The sequence below is a fragment of the Lissotriton helveticus genome, chromosome 3_1, assembly GCF_964261635.1.
Source record: "Lissotriton helveticus chromosome 3_1, aLisHel1.1, whole genome shotgun sequence".
NCBI classification, from domain to species: domain Eukaryota; kingdom Metazoa; phylum Chordata; class Amphibia; order Caudata; family Salamandridae; genus Lissotriton; species Lissotriton helveticus.
This window is the reverse complement of record NC_136061.1, coordinates 1969211762-1969231440: the sequence shown is the minus strand read 5'-3', so window position 1 is coordinate 1969231440 and position 19679 is coordinate 1969211762. Positions and strand designations below refer to the sequence as shown.

The following is a 19679-nucleotide window of genomic DNA, read 5'->3' as shown; positions in this document are numbered from 1 at the left end:
GACAGTACCTGTCTCTGTTGTATGCTTTTCCCGTGACCAATGCATCACGTATCACAGTTTGATTATTTGCACATTGCAAACTCGTAGGACAGAAGCACTGAAAGTAGGGGTTTTAGTGTTGCTCCAGCACCCCTAACATTACCATGCGGGAGTTCAGAAGGTGACTGAGCAATAAAGAGGACTTCAATGGTGTTTTATCTTGTCACATTTGCTGTGTGGCGTTCAAAGGCCATGATAAAAAATCAGGCTGTGTCTTCCGACAAATTGCTACTCGTTCTTTTAACACTGGGATTGGCTTTTCGTTTCTCTCACTACATAGTGCCCTATGTTATAGTCTGCTGGGGTACAGGGAGTGTGAAAGGACAGGCTCCAAGATGTAATTTTATTTAACACAACAAAATTAAATATCTTTACATGAACTCTACAAATATTTGAAAATATATCCGCAGTTAGGAAAGCACAAATAAAGCATGTATATGTTTTGTAACTCGGAAATGTGATGGAAACAAAGATTTTAATAAGATCGAAAACAAATCAAGACAGATTACAAAGTGATGCTTAGTGATTGCTGAAACCCATTTTCCCCTCATCATTTGTGTGCTATATCATTTTCTCAATAAAAAGTGCATGTCTTTGCAAATTTAGTACCCGTTTCATTTCGAAATGTGGTGTCTGTAAATGAGTGTATTGCTTTAGTAGTATATTTGCTACAGTGTGTTCCAAAATGCAACACTGGCTACCTACCACACCCTTACTACTCTCTTGCTGAATGGGTGTAGCTCATTTGCTACACTTGTTGTTTGCGAGACGCTTGGATTTTTAGGTCTTGCCTAGCGACGCAGCGCATGCGCTGCTCGCCTTGGCGAGATCTATTGTTGTCAATTTTTGTTTGGAAGGGGGACCGGCGATGTGCACGTGCCCGGACAGGCGATGTGCACGTGTATGGCTCCTGACGGCGTTTCTGCAGAACATCTCTCGTGAGGTTTCTGTGAGCAGCAGCCTCTCATCCGCGCGGCTAGAGTCCCCCTGGTGGTCTGCTATTTTCAGGGAGACTCTTGACACGCTGCGCAGAACTCCTGGCACTCCCAGCAGGACGTCTGTCACGAGCGGTGACACAGCGCAGCCACAGAGGGTCCCAGGAACTCCAGCGGTAACAGTAAGGTGGCACTGAATAAATAAATGAACAAAATATATCTCACAGCTCGGGGTAAACTAGGAAACCGGCATGATTCCAAAGTCAAATGGGGCCCGAAGAACCCCAGAACTTAATATAAGGTGACACACTGAATGCATGAATAAATTAATGATTGAATTTGTAGCTCTTCAGCTCTACAGGGTAAGCCACAGGCAGGGTCCGAAGTCAAGCAGGGCCTAAAGTACCTCAGCACAAAAATTAAGGTGACATTGAACGCAAGTATTAATCTACTTCTATATCAAAGCTCTCGATGGTAAGCCATTTCTGCGTTGTCCACACTCTTTTTTGCCTTTCATTCTATCCATACTGGACTTATTTTCACAATGTATGCTTATACTGTTGCAGCCATTGTTCCATTTCATGCTGTGCAGTGCCACCTTATTTGGGTATAGCACTAAAATGCTCATAAATCCCCGAACTAAGCAGATTTGCATGCGGAATAGGTAACACTGAAGATGTTCATATTTTAGATAACTTTGCTGGGACCCAGATATGTCACGTTGTGTCTATTGCAGCTGTGTGCTGGTGATAACTGACAGTGAAGTATGGTTGTATTTGTGTACGATTCATTTTCCTTCCCTATCCCAAACTCTACCTAACACAAAAGAAATCAAGAGCACAATCCTAAAACAACTAATTCACAAGAAATATTAACCAAAAAGTAATAATTGTACTAACCTACTAATTACTAATCTTGGATCCGGAGTAGCGTGCTACTTGTTGCAGAAAGCGCTTCAGTGCCTCTTCAGAGGTCGTAAGTGCTATAAAAATACAATTTTGATTTTGTAAAACGCTGTGATCTTCTGGGTGATATTACGGAGTTAAAGAAATGTGCGTTATTCGGTTTATTGAGTATGTCTGCACTTCAGAGCATTGCTAAAATGGAGGCTATCATTTTTTTGTTTTTCTCAGTGAGAACCTAAAACGTGACAGGTACGCCCAGATGTGAGCCCCATGGTTACTGTGTCTAGGACCCAAAGGTCAACTCCTATAAGGAGGCACACAATCTCGAAAACGGCTTTGAGTTTGCTTGAGTTTCCGTTCGGAGAGAGAAGTGATCCAACAGTTCCTATTGGAGGAGGGTTAAGCCTGATTTCCATATACCTGATCTTTGCCTAGAAAAGCACAATCGGCAACAAAAGGGTGGACTGAAATGGAGCCACAGCAATTGCCAGTGGCTCATATTAATTCAAGCATTCCCTCCATCTCTTTTTTGGTCGAGTCTTTGCAGCTCATGCGCTGATGCGAGGCATGCAGTATCGGAGTATGGCTTAGAAGCCCCGCCCACTCTCCACCCATATTTGTCATTGACTTGTGTCCTTGTCCTTCGTAAACGCTGGCTTGCGAGTCGTTATTAGGCATGTTAGTCCCTCCTTGGTACAGTCTTGTCTGCGTTTGTAATCTCCCATGGCGACTGGCCCTTTTACTTCTGTTGCAACACAGTATGTCTTATTCAGTCTGTAAGCACTCTTTTCTTTCATGGGTTTCTTCTACTGCAGGCACGATGTGCTTTCCTCGCCATGCGTGCTTTCACTTTCAAGCAGACCCAGACATTGACGGCTGCTTCTTTGAAGTGAAATAGTCTCTCATTTACAAGAGTTTGAGCAAATGCCATTGTAAATCACAATAGCTTATACTCTCGTAAATGATAGACCTATTGCATTGCAAATGCTTGTTTACTATTCCCATTACTTCAGTGATATAAACTTGATGGCAGCACCCCCACTCTGAAAATTGTTCCAGCACCACTGCCTTCCTCTTAACACAATTACAAGAAATCAGTGGATCCTAAATCTGTTGGATAACCTGAGGTTAACTTTTCTTTTAAGCCAGTGGTCTTCAAACTTTTTAATGCCATGAAATAAGAAAATTATGAGTGCCCTTCAGGATTTTTCACAATTATTCCATTAAATTGGAAATGTTTAAATATATCTAGCTTTATTTAAACATTGCACTTAAGTTCTGCTACCATTTTAAAAATGCAATCAAATACAAGATTGTCAAACATACTATTTTAGTCATGCAGACCTTACTAATGCATACCACCATCCACTGTGTGATTTATAGAAGCTGGAGTTTTGAATAATTTTTGTAGTCCCTTCCCTTGTAACACATACTCCCAGCTAGGATATAAATGATTTTCAAAACATGTTAATGATGACCCGTTACAGAGCAGCTTACCGCTGCTCAAATTTTCAACTTAAAGCAAAGCAGTGTTATCCACCTAATGCTTATTTTGGCCAAAGCCTGCTACAACCCCCCACGCCCACCTCCGGATCACTTGAGGTCCCATATAGGGGCCCTCCACCCAGTTTGAAGACCCCTGCTCTAAGCTGTTTGTTAATTGGCGCAAGTTACCGAGCAGTAACACTTTAAGAGCATTCTTCATAAATGTAATCTTCTCAAGGTGCTAGTCACCAAACATTCTGAGGTACTGAGAACATGGCACATAATATAATGCTAGAAAATAATTCAGTTTAATAGCAAAAAAAAAAAAAGCAAATGGCATAATCTTTTTCGCTCTGCTTTTATTTCCACTGTAACAAATCCTGCACATTTCTGCTTTTGGGGTTTTGGTTTTGTGGACCAGGGTCAGCGGACTCGATAATTCTCGCCTCGGTGCCTACTCTAACCAGGGATCACACTCGGCAACTCTGGGCATTAGCTTGCCTCATCTCTACAACGGCCCCCCACAGACGCCGGGGATGCCTGGTTTCACCTTGGAGATACCCAGAAGGGACCATCTCACAGGGAAAGCCAGGACGGGTTCCCCAGCGGTCTCCAGCGCCGGGACGCTTACGGGCAGCCGTGCGCTTTACAAGTCTAACACATTTACATTTACATTACACATTTGTGGTTATGTGATTTACTGATGTAGTTTAAGTGTCTGCTACGAAGAAATCCTGTTCTAACTTCCTCATCCGGTCCTGCAGACCCTCTTTTTTTCAATGTGAGGACTAAGTTGCTCTAGATAGTGGCATGGCAAGTGTCCCCGCCATGGCTTTGATCCAGCAGACATGTCCAATACAAAAGCACAGCACACCTGTACCTGGAGCCCTGGTGTTGCATCTGGAACTTCTGCTGCACTTGTGGACACCGAATCCACCTTCCACTCTGAGGCAGGCAGTAAGAGTGGCAACTCGCTCCCATCTGTCTGAAGTGTGCAGCATGCATCTTCCGACGGTGAAGTTGACATGTCAGGCAAGAAGCTATTGGATATGTGTAGGAGAGTAAGATCTGCTTCCTATGGTTACCCCCACTTTTTGCTTTGTTTCACAGTTTTTTTGACTTTAGTCTGGCTGTGGCCCTGCTAATCGGGACCACAGCCTAGCTGTTCTCTCTCTAAATTGATTGCATGTACTTTAGGTACATACCAGATTGGTTACTGGGTCCCTTATGAGTCCCTAGTATATGGTACCTTAGGTACCAAGGGTATCGGTATCCCAGAGGCCTACCAGGGGCTGAAGCATGTATTATGCATGTATTATGCCACCCCTGGGAAACCTTACAAAATGGCAACACAGGTCTGCACTTGCAGCCTGGGTAAAGTGGTGTAAGCACTATATATATATATATATAAATATATATATATATATCTGCTCCAACCTGCATCAAAGCCGGGTCACTCGCAGCCGGGTGCCTGTCGTGGTGATGCGCCACGTAAATATTCCGCTCCGGAGTTTCTCTTCAATTCTGAAAAGATTCGGCACTCACGGGAAGAGTTACCAAGTTGTTTATTTTCAACAACAGCAGACAAACGCGTTTCGATAATCCTTCTTCAGTGTCTACTAACGGCACTGAAGGAGGCCATTTTAAACTCTATCATGTTCTTTGGCATAAACATAGAAAGCGGATTCTCCGTAACACAGTGAAAATAAATTCATAATATCAAATATATACATATATACACCTCATTTGATATGGTTATTTCATTATCATAGTACGTCATGCATCACACTCATTGTATTAATTAGTTTACCCTTTATCGTAAACTAATCATCAATGTCATTCGCCTCTTAAATTCAATACCTTTAAGTATATAAATTCATTTTCACGATAATTATATCTACAAGTCACTCAATAAGCCCAAATTGAGGCAGTATTTATTATTCATTCTTATGAGTGTAATCTTGCGTGACTTCAGATTCAAATTTGAAGAGAAACTCAGGAGCGGAATATATATATATATATATTATTATTGTCCAGCGGACGTTTGTCCATAAAGTTACGCATTTGCAATCAACCCTCAGGTAAACAGAGAGTTGATTACACACGCACGTGGAATCACGAGCGTCACAAAGCGTTATTGTCCTAGTAAACTGGGGACACGCTTTTCATGCAGTAACGCCAAATATCGCCTCATTGCTGCAAAAACCCACGACATCAACACAAACACAATGGCATAAACATTAAGTAAAACTACATGTCCCAGCATGCCTTAATCAATCATGGGCGTGCTCAGAGGCTGAAATGTATAGAAATAATGAAGGGACCACACATGCAAGCTACCGTGATCAGGAACTACGGTTCGAAACGCGTAGGGTGTTTGTCACGTTTTGAAAAATAAAGAAACTGCTACAAATATCAAGGTGTGTGCAGCGATTTCCTGGTATTTCATGAATTGGGACACTGCCCTGGTCCCATCGCTGGCACCGACTGACTAGCGCTCCCGCTGCGACAGGACATTTTGTATGCTGTAATCACATACAGCGGGGAGCCCGTCTTCCTACACACCGCGGACAAGAAACGCCAAGCGGAGCTGTTCTGCAACGCCTCGGAAACCAGCAGAACAAACAACGGCAGCGTGTGTACACCAGGTCGAGCGCCGAACGCGCTGAGTCGGAGGACCCTGCGTGATCCGGGAGTCTCCCAGGTAAGAGACACGCTACTGGCAAACAACTAAGTTAGGAAAGACGCAGTGAGAGGTGTCGTGTGCTTAATACTTCGCGTGTCCAACGGGACAAAAGACTTAAAGAGACTTACTTGCACAGCGACCCTTTCCCTTGATAGCAGTACATTGCAAAGTGACAAGGGGTATATTACAAATTTACCCACCTTCTAACAAAAGAACCATCAGCTGAAGTGGAACGGATCCCTCGAACGCCTTCACAAACGAACTTAACTCAGTATACAGTAACTGTGACAACCAGCACAAGTAATGGAGGAAAGGAGAGTTAAAAGAGCATCTAAAGCAGAAAGCATTTTCCAAACAGACACAGCGCAGGCGAACAAAGATGAAACAGCTGCAACACCGCAATCGGTCCCAACTACTTGTAAAACGCTATTCACACAACTGGAAAAATTAATGAGGAAAGAAATCTCTAGAGAATGGGAAATCTTGACATTAGAAAAATATGTGGAACTCAAAATGGTACCGAGAGGTCTTCGTATTTTTACTTTGCCCAACCACCCAGATACCAAGCCTGAAATGCTTGAAGAATGGGGCAACAACAACATGGGGTGCTCCAACAATATGATGTTGATAATCATCAAGTACGAAAGAATAGAAGTTGAAGAACTACACAAAAAAATTGCGGAAGTGGAATCTAAAATAACAGCCTTAAATGAGGTATCTGGCATAATTAAAAAATTAAGAAATGACATGGAAAAAAACCTGGATAACCATGAAGAGGATGTACAGAACCGCAAACATCGTAAATTTTGTAGGGATCAAGATGACTACAAATATGGCACCATTTTAACCTTTGCCAGAAAATATGACATTTATAAACAACAGTGGGCAACTGGAACATTGACACCTGGTGAACAAACAAGCGGATCTGAATCCGATTTCAGTGAAGGCGAACAAAGACGTCCTGGTCTTCGTAGAATGTCTTTTTTAGACGAAATACAGCTGCTCTATCATGTGCAGCAAACACCACAAAGCAGCAGCAGGGGCCGAGGTCAGTATCGAAACCGATCCAGAGGGAGAAGAACCCAAGCTCCAGGAAACCAAAGCGCAAAACAAGACGCAGCAAGCGCCGATGGAAGCAGATACAACCTAAGAGCCCGTGCGATCAAGAGGAAATAGGACAACGTTCAACAACAACCCCCAATTTAGTAATAAATCTTTCAAAATACAATCCAACAGTAACAGAAATGGAATTACTAAACAAGGGGCTTTCTTTTTGTCCTGAAACTCATTATGACACGACGGAAACCAAAATAGACCTCTATAAATATACAAGAAAACTGAAATTAAAAAAATTCTTTGCCAAGAAACCTAGCAATAAGACCAAATTGCAAGAAGATAACGCCCCTACTAACATGAACTCAGGATATCGTACCTCGGAAATTCCACAGCTAAGAGTTGCCTATGAACTGGCAAATGAAATGGAACAATGGCCAGCACCTCCCCAGACAGGCTTTAGTGTATTGGGGCAGGGTGGGTTGCATTCAGGGAATGTTTTTCAGACACTGCCTGGGGTACACAAAGTGCTCCATGCATTTCCCAGTTCAAACCGGTTGCTGGGTCACTCAGCCCCACATCTGGCGCGAAACTGGACAAAGGGGGAGTTAGTCCAACCCCTAAACTTAGTACAAGTATAGGGACCCAGTCACTAGGGCTTTAGATTACCCTGGTCGAAACTCTGAACACGAAATCTTGGACCTTCGACATTCCAGATCGACTGGAAGACGGAAGAAATCTCCCTTGGGGTCAAGGAGTGACCCCCCTGTTCAAACAGGCACCAAAGAAGCATCTTGCCGGTCTACATTTTCGAGGCTCCCGCCGGATCCAGAAGAATCTGCGACACAGGACACGGACTTCCAGACATCTCTAAGGCCGACACGAGATCCCAGCAAAGCTGAGACCTGCAGCCGACACGAGAGACCGGAACTCCTGGACATCCTGCAATTTTGCAAGTGCACCTAATTCCCGAAGTTATGCATTGGGCTATTTGTTGCCCTTGCCATGAGCACCCTTTGCACCGAAGCTGAGAGGCCTACACTCCACGAGTGTTCCATGGGCCCGCTTTCTTCACCGCAGCTCAAGGCTCCTTTGCGATCTCTAGTCCATTGGCTAGTGGGTCCCCATGAAGGACAATCCTTTGTTTCTTGGGCTTTCCAGGTTGCTCCAGACGTGCCCTGACTCCCCTCCAAAGGGTGAGTCCCTCAGACCTTGCTGGTCTGCACCGATGCCAATCTTGCGTGGGTTGCTGTTGCCAAGGCTTGTTGGGTCCAATCCGAATACCGACGCTGCAGCACTCTGCATCCAATGCTCCTGGTTGTCGTCGACGCCTCCTGGACCTCGTGGCTGAAGAGTTCAAGCTTCACCCCCTTCACCTTAAAGCACCCAACATCGGCTGGCATTTTCCTGTCCCCATCATGGTCACTGGCTAGTGACCCAGACTCTGTCCCCTATGCTTTCAGGTTCTTCAGATCTCTGATCCACCCTTAGATCCATACAGACACTTTTCCTCTGGTCGCCTGCAGCATTTCTTCGCAGCTCTCCATTGGAGTCGACAACGAAACCCGACACGAAAAGACGCCTATACACCCGGCTTCCCTGGGTGAGGTAACACAAGTCTTCGGTGCTCCCGTGGGTCTTGACTCTCGAAGTGTCTAGTTCTCAAGGGGTTTGACCGCAGTCCACTCCTAAGTGTCCTAAAACTTTAAAACTCTAACTTGAATTTCCTCCATAGAAGTTAATGGTGATTCGCGGCTGTGTTTAGACATTGCATGCGTCCCCCGTGGGTCTCCTGCGTCCCACTTTGGGTGGTTCCTGGTTGCCCCAGAGGTTCTACAGGCCCTAGGCCTAACTTCTATCCCTCACGTGGTTCTTATACCACTATTTTAGTATATGGTTTGTGAGGCCCCTAGGGCAAAACGTATTCTGTGCTATTTACTGTGTGCTTTTTAAAGTTCCTGTATTGTACTTTTGCCTCTAGCCCCATAAAGAGACTAGTGGGGTTGTGTTTAGAATATATATATATATATATATATATATATATATATATTCTAACAACTTCTCAGAAAAAAGAGAAAATGAGCCGATACTCCTCCCGGTTAAAAGTTTTAATTATTCGTTCGGCATGCTGTCTTTCTGTCTAATGCATTTCGGTCGTTTCCGCGACCTTCCTCCGAGACAACACTTTCACAGCTTGTAGAAGGAGACAGTTCACTCCATTCTCGACCATAGCTTAAATGTTCAATTGTTGATCTGCCCCAACTGGGGGAGTGCCGAGTCAGGCATTTGTATTGCATGCTGGTCTATGTAGTGAGCAGTCCCCTTCAAGGTTGTTTCCCGCAATGATTCTCTTGCCGACCCGGGAGCCAGGGATAAAGTCCTTTTCACTCATTCCTGGACCCAGCCACAGTCCAGTCTATGGCGGCACCTCAGCCCCCTGTTGTGTTGCCACTTCCAACGATGTGGTATAGGATTTCAACTATGTAAACACCAGATTGGATGTGTACAAAAGCACAAGAAAGCTTAAACTAAAGAAACATTTTATATTAAATAAATTTGAAAAGGAACAAGCAGCGCCGCCAGAAAATACGATTACCAGTGATAATCCAAACTCTCAAGCTACAGAGGCCCTAATGGAGGAACTTGCAGAACTGTGGCAATCGAATGCACCAAATGAGAGTGGTATGATTTTAACTCAATCTGAACGAACTAATGTGATATAATGCCATACAACAAAGAAAGCCCTTAACGAACTTCAGAGCTAAGTCCACATATACTCCAGTCATGTTAAAAGATTCAATAGATCTCTTTCACGAACAAGTTACCAACCAACTAAAGGATTTAAATATGAAAATCCATAGGGGCAAACACAAGTACAATAAGGAAACAGCGGAATATAGAGCCTTGATTAATAAACTGCAAAAAAATCGCAAAGTAATTGTCCGAGCTTCGGACAAAGGAGGTAATATTGTGTTGATTCATAGAGATATGTATATAAAGGAAGCCCTTCTACAACTTAACGATAGAACTTGCTATACTAGATTCTCATGGCCAGAACTCAAGGTTATGTATACAAATTGTTACAAAAAACTGTCCAAGTGGAAGTCGAAGGGCTTCATCACCAGTCAGGAGCACAAATGCCTCAAAAATGATTATCCAGTTGTACCGACAATGTACTTTTTACCAAAGTTGCACAAGAATCCAAAAAATCCTCCTGGACGTCCTATCATTTCGGCCAGGAATAGCTGTTTAGAACACATGTCACAATATGTTGATTTCTTCCTGCAGGGAGAGGTTAAATGTCAGTGATACCAGTGACTTTCTTAACAAAATCAGGAATATTGAGTGGCAAACTGATTATATACGAATTGCACTGGATGTGTGTTCGCTGTATACCAGCATTGTACACTCGGATGGCCTGAATGCCCTTAACTTCTATCTTGAAAGATCTTTACCAGACATGCCTGACCACAGAAAGATGTTGCTGGATATGGTTAGATTTTGCCTGGACAATAATGTATTTATGTTCAACAACTTGAAGTACAGGCAGATGCAGGGTGTTGCCATGGGGGCCAGCTTCTCTCCCAGCTACGCGTGTTTACACATGGGCTGGTGGGAGGAGATGGTCCTCTTGGTTGGGGATATGACATCTGCAGAAGCTTTTGTGTCAGATCTAAACAAAAACAATTTAAATCTCCAATTAACAGCCACTTTAAGCAAGACATCCATCACATTTCTGGATACTGAGGTCTTTATTGAACAGGGTAGAATAGAAACCAGGCTACACCTTAAGACCACAGCGGGAAACTCTACCCTGCATGCTAGGAGTTCACATATTAAACATCTAGTCAACAGCATCCCGTATGGCGAGATGCTACGCCTGAAAAGAATACACAGCAGGCAAAGAGATTTGAAAAATGCACTGAATGATAGTAAATTGAGATTTTTGGAAAGGGGCTATTCTCCCAAAATTATAGATGCAGCTATTTCTAAATCAAACCAGAAAGACAGGTCCCTATTATTGGCTGGCAACACACAGGCATTGGCAGAAATTGGGGAAAGTGCCACAAAGCCACCTGAATTTAGATTTATTGTGCAATATAGCGCCCAACACAAGGAGATAGAAACTATCATAAGCAAAAATTGGCCATTACTTCTGAGTGACCCTGTGATAGGAAAGGATCTCCCTAAGAGGCCCTCATTCACATATAGTAGAGGGCAGTCTATGAAAGACGAATTAGTGAAAACCAGTCCTGAGGTTCTGGAAGGGTCTGCTTGGTACCAAACACATACAGGATTTTTTAACTGCAAGGTATGTAAAGCCTGTCAACAAGCGATTAACAAAAACAGTTACCATTCGCCATTTGATCGCAGGGAACACAAGATTAATAAACTATTAACATGTAAGACGGAATATGCCGTTTATGTGTTAATTTGTCCCTGCAATTTGCTCTATGTGGGAAGCACGAAGCTTCCCGTACATAAAAGTATTTTACAGCATTTACGGGCAATAGAAAATCAGGATAATACATACCCTGTAGCTAGACATTTTAAAGCCAAGCACAACTCCAGAAGCAGTGAACTTAAATACTTTGTTATTGATTGTGTGCAGGCAAGTCGACGGGGTGGCAATAGGGAGTACAAACTACGCCGCCTCGAGACACAATACATAATCCAACTTAATACAAAGCATCCCTCAGGCCTTAATATCACGGAGGTCCTTTATACCTGTCTCTAATACTGAAAATCTTTTGGCCGTTTTGCTCATTGCACAGGATTTTATAGGATTTGTAAATTATTAAGCATGTTTTATGAACTTTAGATTGATATTTATACAGATTGTGTCCTAATTATTCTATGTTTTATACTTTTTAACAATCAATTTATATATGATGGTTTTTAGATGTATCATATGAATTCATTTTTTGAGCCATTCAACAACCATTTTAAGGTTTTTATAGGCGTATTTATGAATGCTATGCTTGTGTATATTTATTGATTACCATGTATTTTTTAAAACATTTTTTTATTGGAAATTAAGAGCAACAATAACAGGTTACACAAGGCAAGAGCGAATCGGGAATACAGTCATGGGTCCCTGTACTTGGCGCTTCAGCATTGTAGCATGCATAACACAGTCACAGTGTTTCGTGGGGGGGGGGGGGGGGCAGCGAGGAAACCAGTAGCAATACAATGTAATTAATAGTCGGAATGTCAATCAGGGGGACAAGGTATCATCGGGAAACAAATCTTGTGGGGGGGTGCATATATTGCCACGGTATGCGTTCCATTGTGACCAGATTCTGCCCCACTTCTTGGGCCTTCCACGCGACAGATACACAGTCTTCTCGCGAAACATGCACCAGTCCACATTCTCTGCCCACAATGTTACGGTCGGAGGCCTACGGGAACCACAGAGCTGTGCAATGTCTCTTTTGGCGATCATATTACCAAGGGTCGCCCAGTTAATCTGTGCCGTATTGTAGTCATTGGGCTCCCAGACATTCAGGAGGCAGCGCCTGGCCTCGGGCAGCAGCACCACCCCGGTGACCCTCTCCATGACGACATGCACACGGGACCAAAACTCGACCACCTTCGGGCATTCCCATAAAATGTGGAGAAAGGTACCAGTCCTACCGCAACCATGCTTACACAAATCATCAGAAGAGTAACCCATGCGCACCAGACTCGGGCCATTGACACACACACTGGAGGATCTTAAGTTGAACAAATCTAAGGCGTGCGGGTATGGCAACTTCTTTTGGCGAGGACAGAGCGGACTGCCAGTCCTCATCATCTAATTCTAGACCGTCGGCAATCCACGAGGCCCTCAGGCGCACAAGCAGGTCAGCCCTGTTATAGATCAGCTTCTTGTAAATTAATGAAATAGTGCTGTCGGGCACATGTCCATCCAGAATACGATCCTCAAGGGGTGAGGATTCAGGGATATCTGTACCCACAGCAAAGACCGACAGGAGGGCATGTCGGACCTGAGCGTACCTGAAGAATTCTCTGTCCCCAAGTTCATACTCCGTCTTAAGCGCCTCGAAGGTCTTGACATCGCCTTTAGACCAAAGATCCCCCACCTTAGTGATTCCAATCATATCCCATTTGTCAAATCCTTTCGTTCGCCATAGATTACCCAGACATTCAGAGTTATACAAGGGGATCGCGGGCGTGAGTCTATCCTTCCATCCCAAGGCCGCATTCGCATCGTGCCAAACACGTACCGCAACTTTAGTGGGTCCAGTCAGTGTTTTACAGAGCCCCCTGGAATACAGCACCCTATTGAAGTTCCTCCCGGCAGAAGGTGTTTATCCATTGCGAAGGCAGGGGCGGGACCAGGAACATACGTTGCGTGATTGACCTCACTTAATTGGGAGGCCCAGTAATAGCGCCTGATGTCGGGAAGGGCGATGCCTCCGGCATACCATGGAAGCGTGAGTTTAGACAGAGCAACGCGTGCACAGCCATCCCAAACCAGTTGCCGTTGTAGACTCTCCACCTCCCGAAAGTAACGAGAGGGAACGGGGTCAAACGAGTTCTGGAGCGCGTACAAAAATCTAGGCAGCGACATCATTTTAAAGAGAGCCGCACGACCGAGCGGTGACAGTGGCAAATGACGCCAGCGTGTAACATCTAGCTTCAGCCGTTGAAGAGGGGGCAGCAAGTTGCGCTCATAGCGAACGGTGGGGTCCAAGGAGACATATATCCCCAGGTACTTAAAACCGGTCTCCGTTACTTGAATCGGAAATCTACGGGGCAATGGGGGGAGACCACCAGCCAAAACGTAGACACAGGATTTAGTCCAATTAATAACGAGACCCGAGTTCTTCCCAAAGGAGGTAAGAACATCGAAGAGCACGTTTAAGGATTTCTGAGGGAAAGTTAGAATTTTGGAGAATGTCATCTGCGTATAGCGAGACACGATCCTCGAAATCGGGAGCCCACCGAATGCCCTTTATAGAAGGCTCCCAACGGAGCCACTCCGCCAACGGTTCCAATGCGAGGGCGAAGAGCAATGGAGACAGCGGGCAGCCCTGCTGAGTACCGCGTCCGAATGCGAAAACACCGGACGCCTTCCCGTTAACCACCACCTGGGCAAGGGGCATCTCATAAAGAAGTTTCACCCAAGCAATGAACACGGGGCCGAATCCAAATTTTGAGAGGGCCGCCCAAAGATAGGGCCATTCGATAGTGTCGAAAGCCATGGTAGCATCAAGGGAAGCTAAAATGGCCGACTCAGTGAGAGTCCCAGCCCTCGCGAGAACTCCTTGGAGTCTCCGAAGATTAAAGGCGGTGTTCCGATGAGGAATGAACCCTGATTGATCCGGATGGGATTACCATGTATTGATTGTTAATTTATCTGTATGAAATATAAGATCTTATCTTTAAAACATGCACTATTTGCACAACGTCCTATTTAGACATTATCGGTGGCATAGTTATTTGGTCAATGTAATGGGGTAATAAGGTATTTTACCGATATTATCTCCCAATCTCGAAAACCCAATTAACTATATCCCTCGAAGAGGTATAATTTCTAACCTTGCTACAGCACTTTACTCTCTTTGTTACCATAGTATATGGACATTAACAGCATATGGGGCTCCATATCGTTTCCATTCAAAGCTTGTGCAATTAACTTTCTGTAGAAAGAGCACGTTCCGTAAAATTACGAACATCAGTAGTTGCTTTGCACTTTAAATATTTTACATTATCTGAAAGTTTGATTTTATTACAAACACACACTTTACTTTTTTTGTTTATATCACTATCACTATCTATTTAAGACAAAGGGTTTTACATTTCACACAATGAATTATAACGGTGTTCTCTGTTTTTAATAGATTGTTGAACCCAAAACACAAAGTATACCAAACTCGATTAAATGATGAAACAGTTTGTGTAGTTTTTGATGTTATAATTCTTCTATTTCTATGCCATTTGTAGGCTTTCATACCATGTGATGAATGTATTTAAACCAATGTCTGGTGATGAACTGTGTCATGTGATCAAGCGCTCTGTGAAGCGCGAAACGCGTCGTGATGACTGGGAACACCGAAGCTAAATAAATCACTTTTTTGCACTGAACTTGGGTTCGTGTCCGTACTTGCAGCCTGGAGAAAGCCTGCGCCGTGCCGGATTATCCTTGATATATATACTTCAGTGCCGTGCCAGAATTTATCCGGGTCTCTTGAGGTAGCGGGGCCATCCTTACCGCGCTTCAGGCAAGGCACGGAAAATCTAACTTGAATTTCCTCCATAGAAGTCAATGGTGATTCGCGGCTGTGTTTAGACATTGCATGCGTCCCCCGTGGGTCTCCTGCGTCCCTACTTGGGTGGTTCCTGGTTGCCCCAGCGGTTCTACAGGCCCTAGGCCTAACTTCTATCCCTCACATGGTTCTTATACCACTATTTTAGTACATGGTTTGTGAGGCCCCTAGGGCCAAACGTATTCTGTGCTATTTACTGTGTGCTTTTTAAAGTTCTTGTATTGTACTTTTGCCTCTAGCCCCATAGTGAGACTAGAGGGGTTGTGTTTAGAATACATACATATATTTTATTTATATATATATATATATATATATTACCTACTGGCGGTCGCCAGTAGGTAGTTATAGTTAGGACCTAGTTTCCATAGGAAATCCGCAACATTCTATTGAGAATAACTTTGGCGCAGTGGACGAATCTTTGCGAATTTCTCAAAGAAGATGGCCTGCTCCGCTCCGCTCCTTCCCTGAAAGTTTGGGGGGAATTCGTCAAGTGGGGGCTGAGATAAAAGGGGGGTCCCAAAACGTGTTTTCCCCATGTTATTTTCCATAGGACGTTTAGACACGGCTACAGCTCGAACGGCTGAATGGATTTATAAGAAATTTGGTAGAAAGGTAGAGTCCGGCTCGCAGATTACGCTTCTCTTTGAATGGTGTAAATCTGTTCAGTAGTTGCTGAGCAAATTAACTTTGAAAAATATATATTGGGCTACATTGGGCTATATATATGTTAGAGCCCAAATGTAGCCCAATGTAGCCCAAAGATGGCCAATGTAGCCCAAATATCAGCCAGATGTAGCCCGACTATAGCCCAATGACAGAATGTCCCAGTGTTCTAAAGAACAACTAGAGCGCTAACAGTCTTACTTATGACAAAAGTATGGCACACCTGAAGTCATCTTGATTGGAATAAAGTGTTAACACTTAAAACATTTAATTTGCAAAGGAACAAAATGAGGGGGTTCATTTTGCCATAGAAATTATGATTAGTGCTGAAGAAAGAAAAATTAGGGCACATTTTGAGTGACTTCTCAAATCCTCTTATATTTCATTAAAAAAATTCTGATATGCATTCTCCCAAGATGGCCACCAGAGACAAAAGAGCCCAAATGTAGCCCGAATATCAGCCAGATGTAGCCCAACTATAGCCCAATGACAGTAGTTAGCACCTAGTTTCCATAGGAAATCCGCAACATTCTATTGAGAATAACTTTGGCGCAGTGGACGAATCTTTGCGAATTTCTCAAAGAAGATGGCCTGCTCCGCTCCGCTCCTTCCCTGAAAGTTTGGGGGGAATTCGTCAAGTGGGGGCTGAGATAAAAGGGGGGTCCCAAAACGTGTTTTCCCCATGTTATTTTCCATAGGACGTTTAGACACGGCTACAGCTCGAACGGCTGAATTGATTTATAAGAAATTTGGTAGAAAGGTAGAGTCCGACTCGCAGATTACGCTTCTCTTTGAATGGTGTAAATCTGTTCAGTAGTTGCTGAGCAAATTAACTTTGAAAAATATATATTGGGCTACATTGGGCTATATATATGTTAGAGCCCAAATGTAGCCCAATGTAGCCCAAAGATGGCCACCAGAGACAAAAAAAACAAATGTAGCCCAAATATCAGCCAGATGTAGCCCGACTATAGCCCAATGACAGAATGTCCCAGTGTTCTAAAGAACAACTAGAGCGCTAACAGTCTTACTTATGACAAAAGTATGGCACACCTGAAGTCATCTTGATTGGAATAAAGTGTTAACACTTAAAACATTTAATTTGCAAAGGAACAAAATGAGGGGGTTCATTTTGCCATAGAAATTATATATATATATATATATATATATATATATATATGCGAGCCAACAAACTTCGGTTCCGAAAGAAGCCGACAAGCAGGGCGGTCCGTGAGCAGGGCACCGGCAGCCCTGTGTACTATCAGATCCAGCACTCCCCAGCTACGGAAGAAACACCACGGACACCTTGCAAGGATTGCAGGTAATTTATTCCAAATGTAGAACTGCACCGCAACGCGTTTCACCTTTCGGCTTGATCACGCAATATATATATGATCAAGCCGAAAGGTGAAACGCGTTGCGGTGCAGTTCTACATTTGGAATAAATTACCTGCAATCCTTGCAAGGTGTCCGTGGTGTTTCTTCCGTAGCTGGGGAGTGCTGGATCTGATATATATATATATATATATATATATTCACAGCGTGTAGCCACAACAGCTACGCAATGCACTCTCCTTGACAGCGACAAAAGATACTCAATCCCAGTCTTGTGCGTGCATCTCAAAAAGTATTTATTCTTTCAGTTGCAGCATCGTGAAAAATAAACATGGAAAAACCCAACGCGTTTCAGCGACAACTTCGCCTTGATCACGGGTAATTACAATGTCAACCTTCCAAACAATAAATAAAGTTTCACGTGAGAGAGTGCTCAAAATAAACAAGGGACTCAAGGCCCTAATATCGCGGCCATCTTGGAGTGTAGTAATAACATCATTGTGCCCCACGCATCCGTTTAAACCTTCCAAAACCTTAATGACTAAAGACACTCCTGTCATCTAAATCAGGTATTAGAGTAAATTAAACGTATTATGAAGGTAAATCATTTGTAATTTTGTCAAAACGTAAACTGTGGCTTATAACCTGTTCCATAAGCTGTCACCACAATCAAAACATAAGTTAGTGTTCACAGAATGAGTAAACTCAAGTGAGCCAGTATATCCAAATACATGGTCATTTTCTTAATCTGTAAACGGTGACCTTCCCACTAGGAAATTTAGGTCTAAATTCATACATCAGTGGTTATTTGTACAGTTCATAATTTGAAAAAGTCTCAAGTGAGAGATTATAGTCACAAGTCCACATGATCTTCAGTGCTCAACACCCCAGTGAGGTTTCCCTTCATTTCATCATGCTTCCATACCTGAAATATAAAGCAATGGGCCAATCAGAACTCCTATATTATAAGTATCATCATCTAGGTCCTATCACGGCTATGAGTCTTCAAAATCAGTGAAAATAAAAGTGAAACAGTTAACAATAATTAAAATTAAAATCATCAGAAAAGCACTTAGTCGACTTCAGGTACCATCAAATGCATACGATAATCCAATGTTAATTTCAATTTTCTAGTTACATTACGTTACACAGGCAGGTTCTACATCATCTCCACATCCCCGAACTTGTCACTCCCCCAAATGCCATTTCATCTCTTCTTCAGAGTTCAATCCTCTCGGCATCAGAGTGTCTAATTCGAGGATGTACCTATTCTCCATTTGTCTGAGTTTGCGGATTTTGTCCCCCCCTCTTTTCATAGCGGGGAGTTTGTCAATTACAAAAAATCTCAATAGGTTTCTGTTGCTCTTATGAAACTCCTCGAAGTGACGAGCAACTGGGGAGGTTTGATCTTTGTTTTCAATTGATCTCATATGCTCCAGGACACGTTTCTTTGCTGGGAACATTGTACTACCCACATACTTCCTGGAGCAGGGACATATGAGTACGTACACACAATACTCTGACAGACAGGTGAGATGTTTACTGATAGTTTTCTCTACAGCTTCTACTGGGAAAAAGACTTTCTTGATGTTCTTACTATACCTGCACGCCCTTGTTTATTTTGAGCACTCTCTCACGTGAAACTTTATTTATTGTTTGGAAGGTTGACATTGTAATTACCCGTGATCAAGGCGAAGTTGTCGCTGAAACGCGTTGGGTTTTTCCATGTTTATTTTTCACGATGCTGCAACTGAAAGAATAAATACTTTTTGAGATGCACGCACAAGACTGGGATTGAGTATCTTTTGTCGCTGTCAAGGAGAGTGCATTGCGTAGCTGTTGTGGCTACATGCTGTGAACCTGCATTCTACACAGGGTAACCTTCGCCCCTGATTTTGCACCGTTGTCTTAAGGGTCCCGGCATTTTGTGTGAAGGAAGTGGAACTGTGTGTGTGTATATATATATATATATATATATATATATATATATATATATATATATATATATATATATATATATATACACTGAAAAAAAACATAGGTTTTAAACACGTTATAGTTAGGAAGTAGCATTTAAAAAACCTATGAAATTCATTGAAAAAACCATAGGTTTTACACACGTTATAGTTAGGAAATAGCATTTACAAAACCTATGAAATTCACTGAAAAAACCATAGGTTTGACACCAGTTATAGTTAGCTGGAAATTTTACTCGCATAAAAGCAATGAAATTCCCACGTTATAGTTAGTTGGACTCACTATAACTTGCGCGTGCAATGCACTGCTGATGACGTCACATATT

The 19679-nt window shown here is 43.1% G+C and overlaps 1 protein-coding gene across 2 annotated transcripts in view; it reads left to right on the top strand.

The window, feature by feature from the left end:
- CLPX (caseinolytic mitochondrial matrix peptidase chaperone subunit X) overlaps window positions 1-19679 on the top strand; it is a 480932-nt gene that overhangs the window by 29026 nt on the left and 432227 nt on the right. The gene's annotated exons all lie outside the window — the stretch shown is intronic.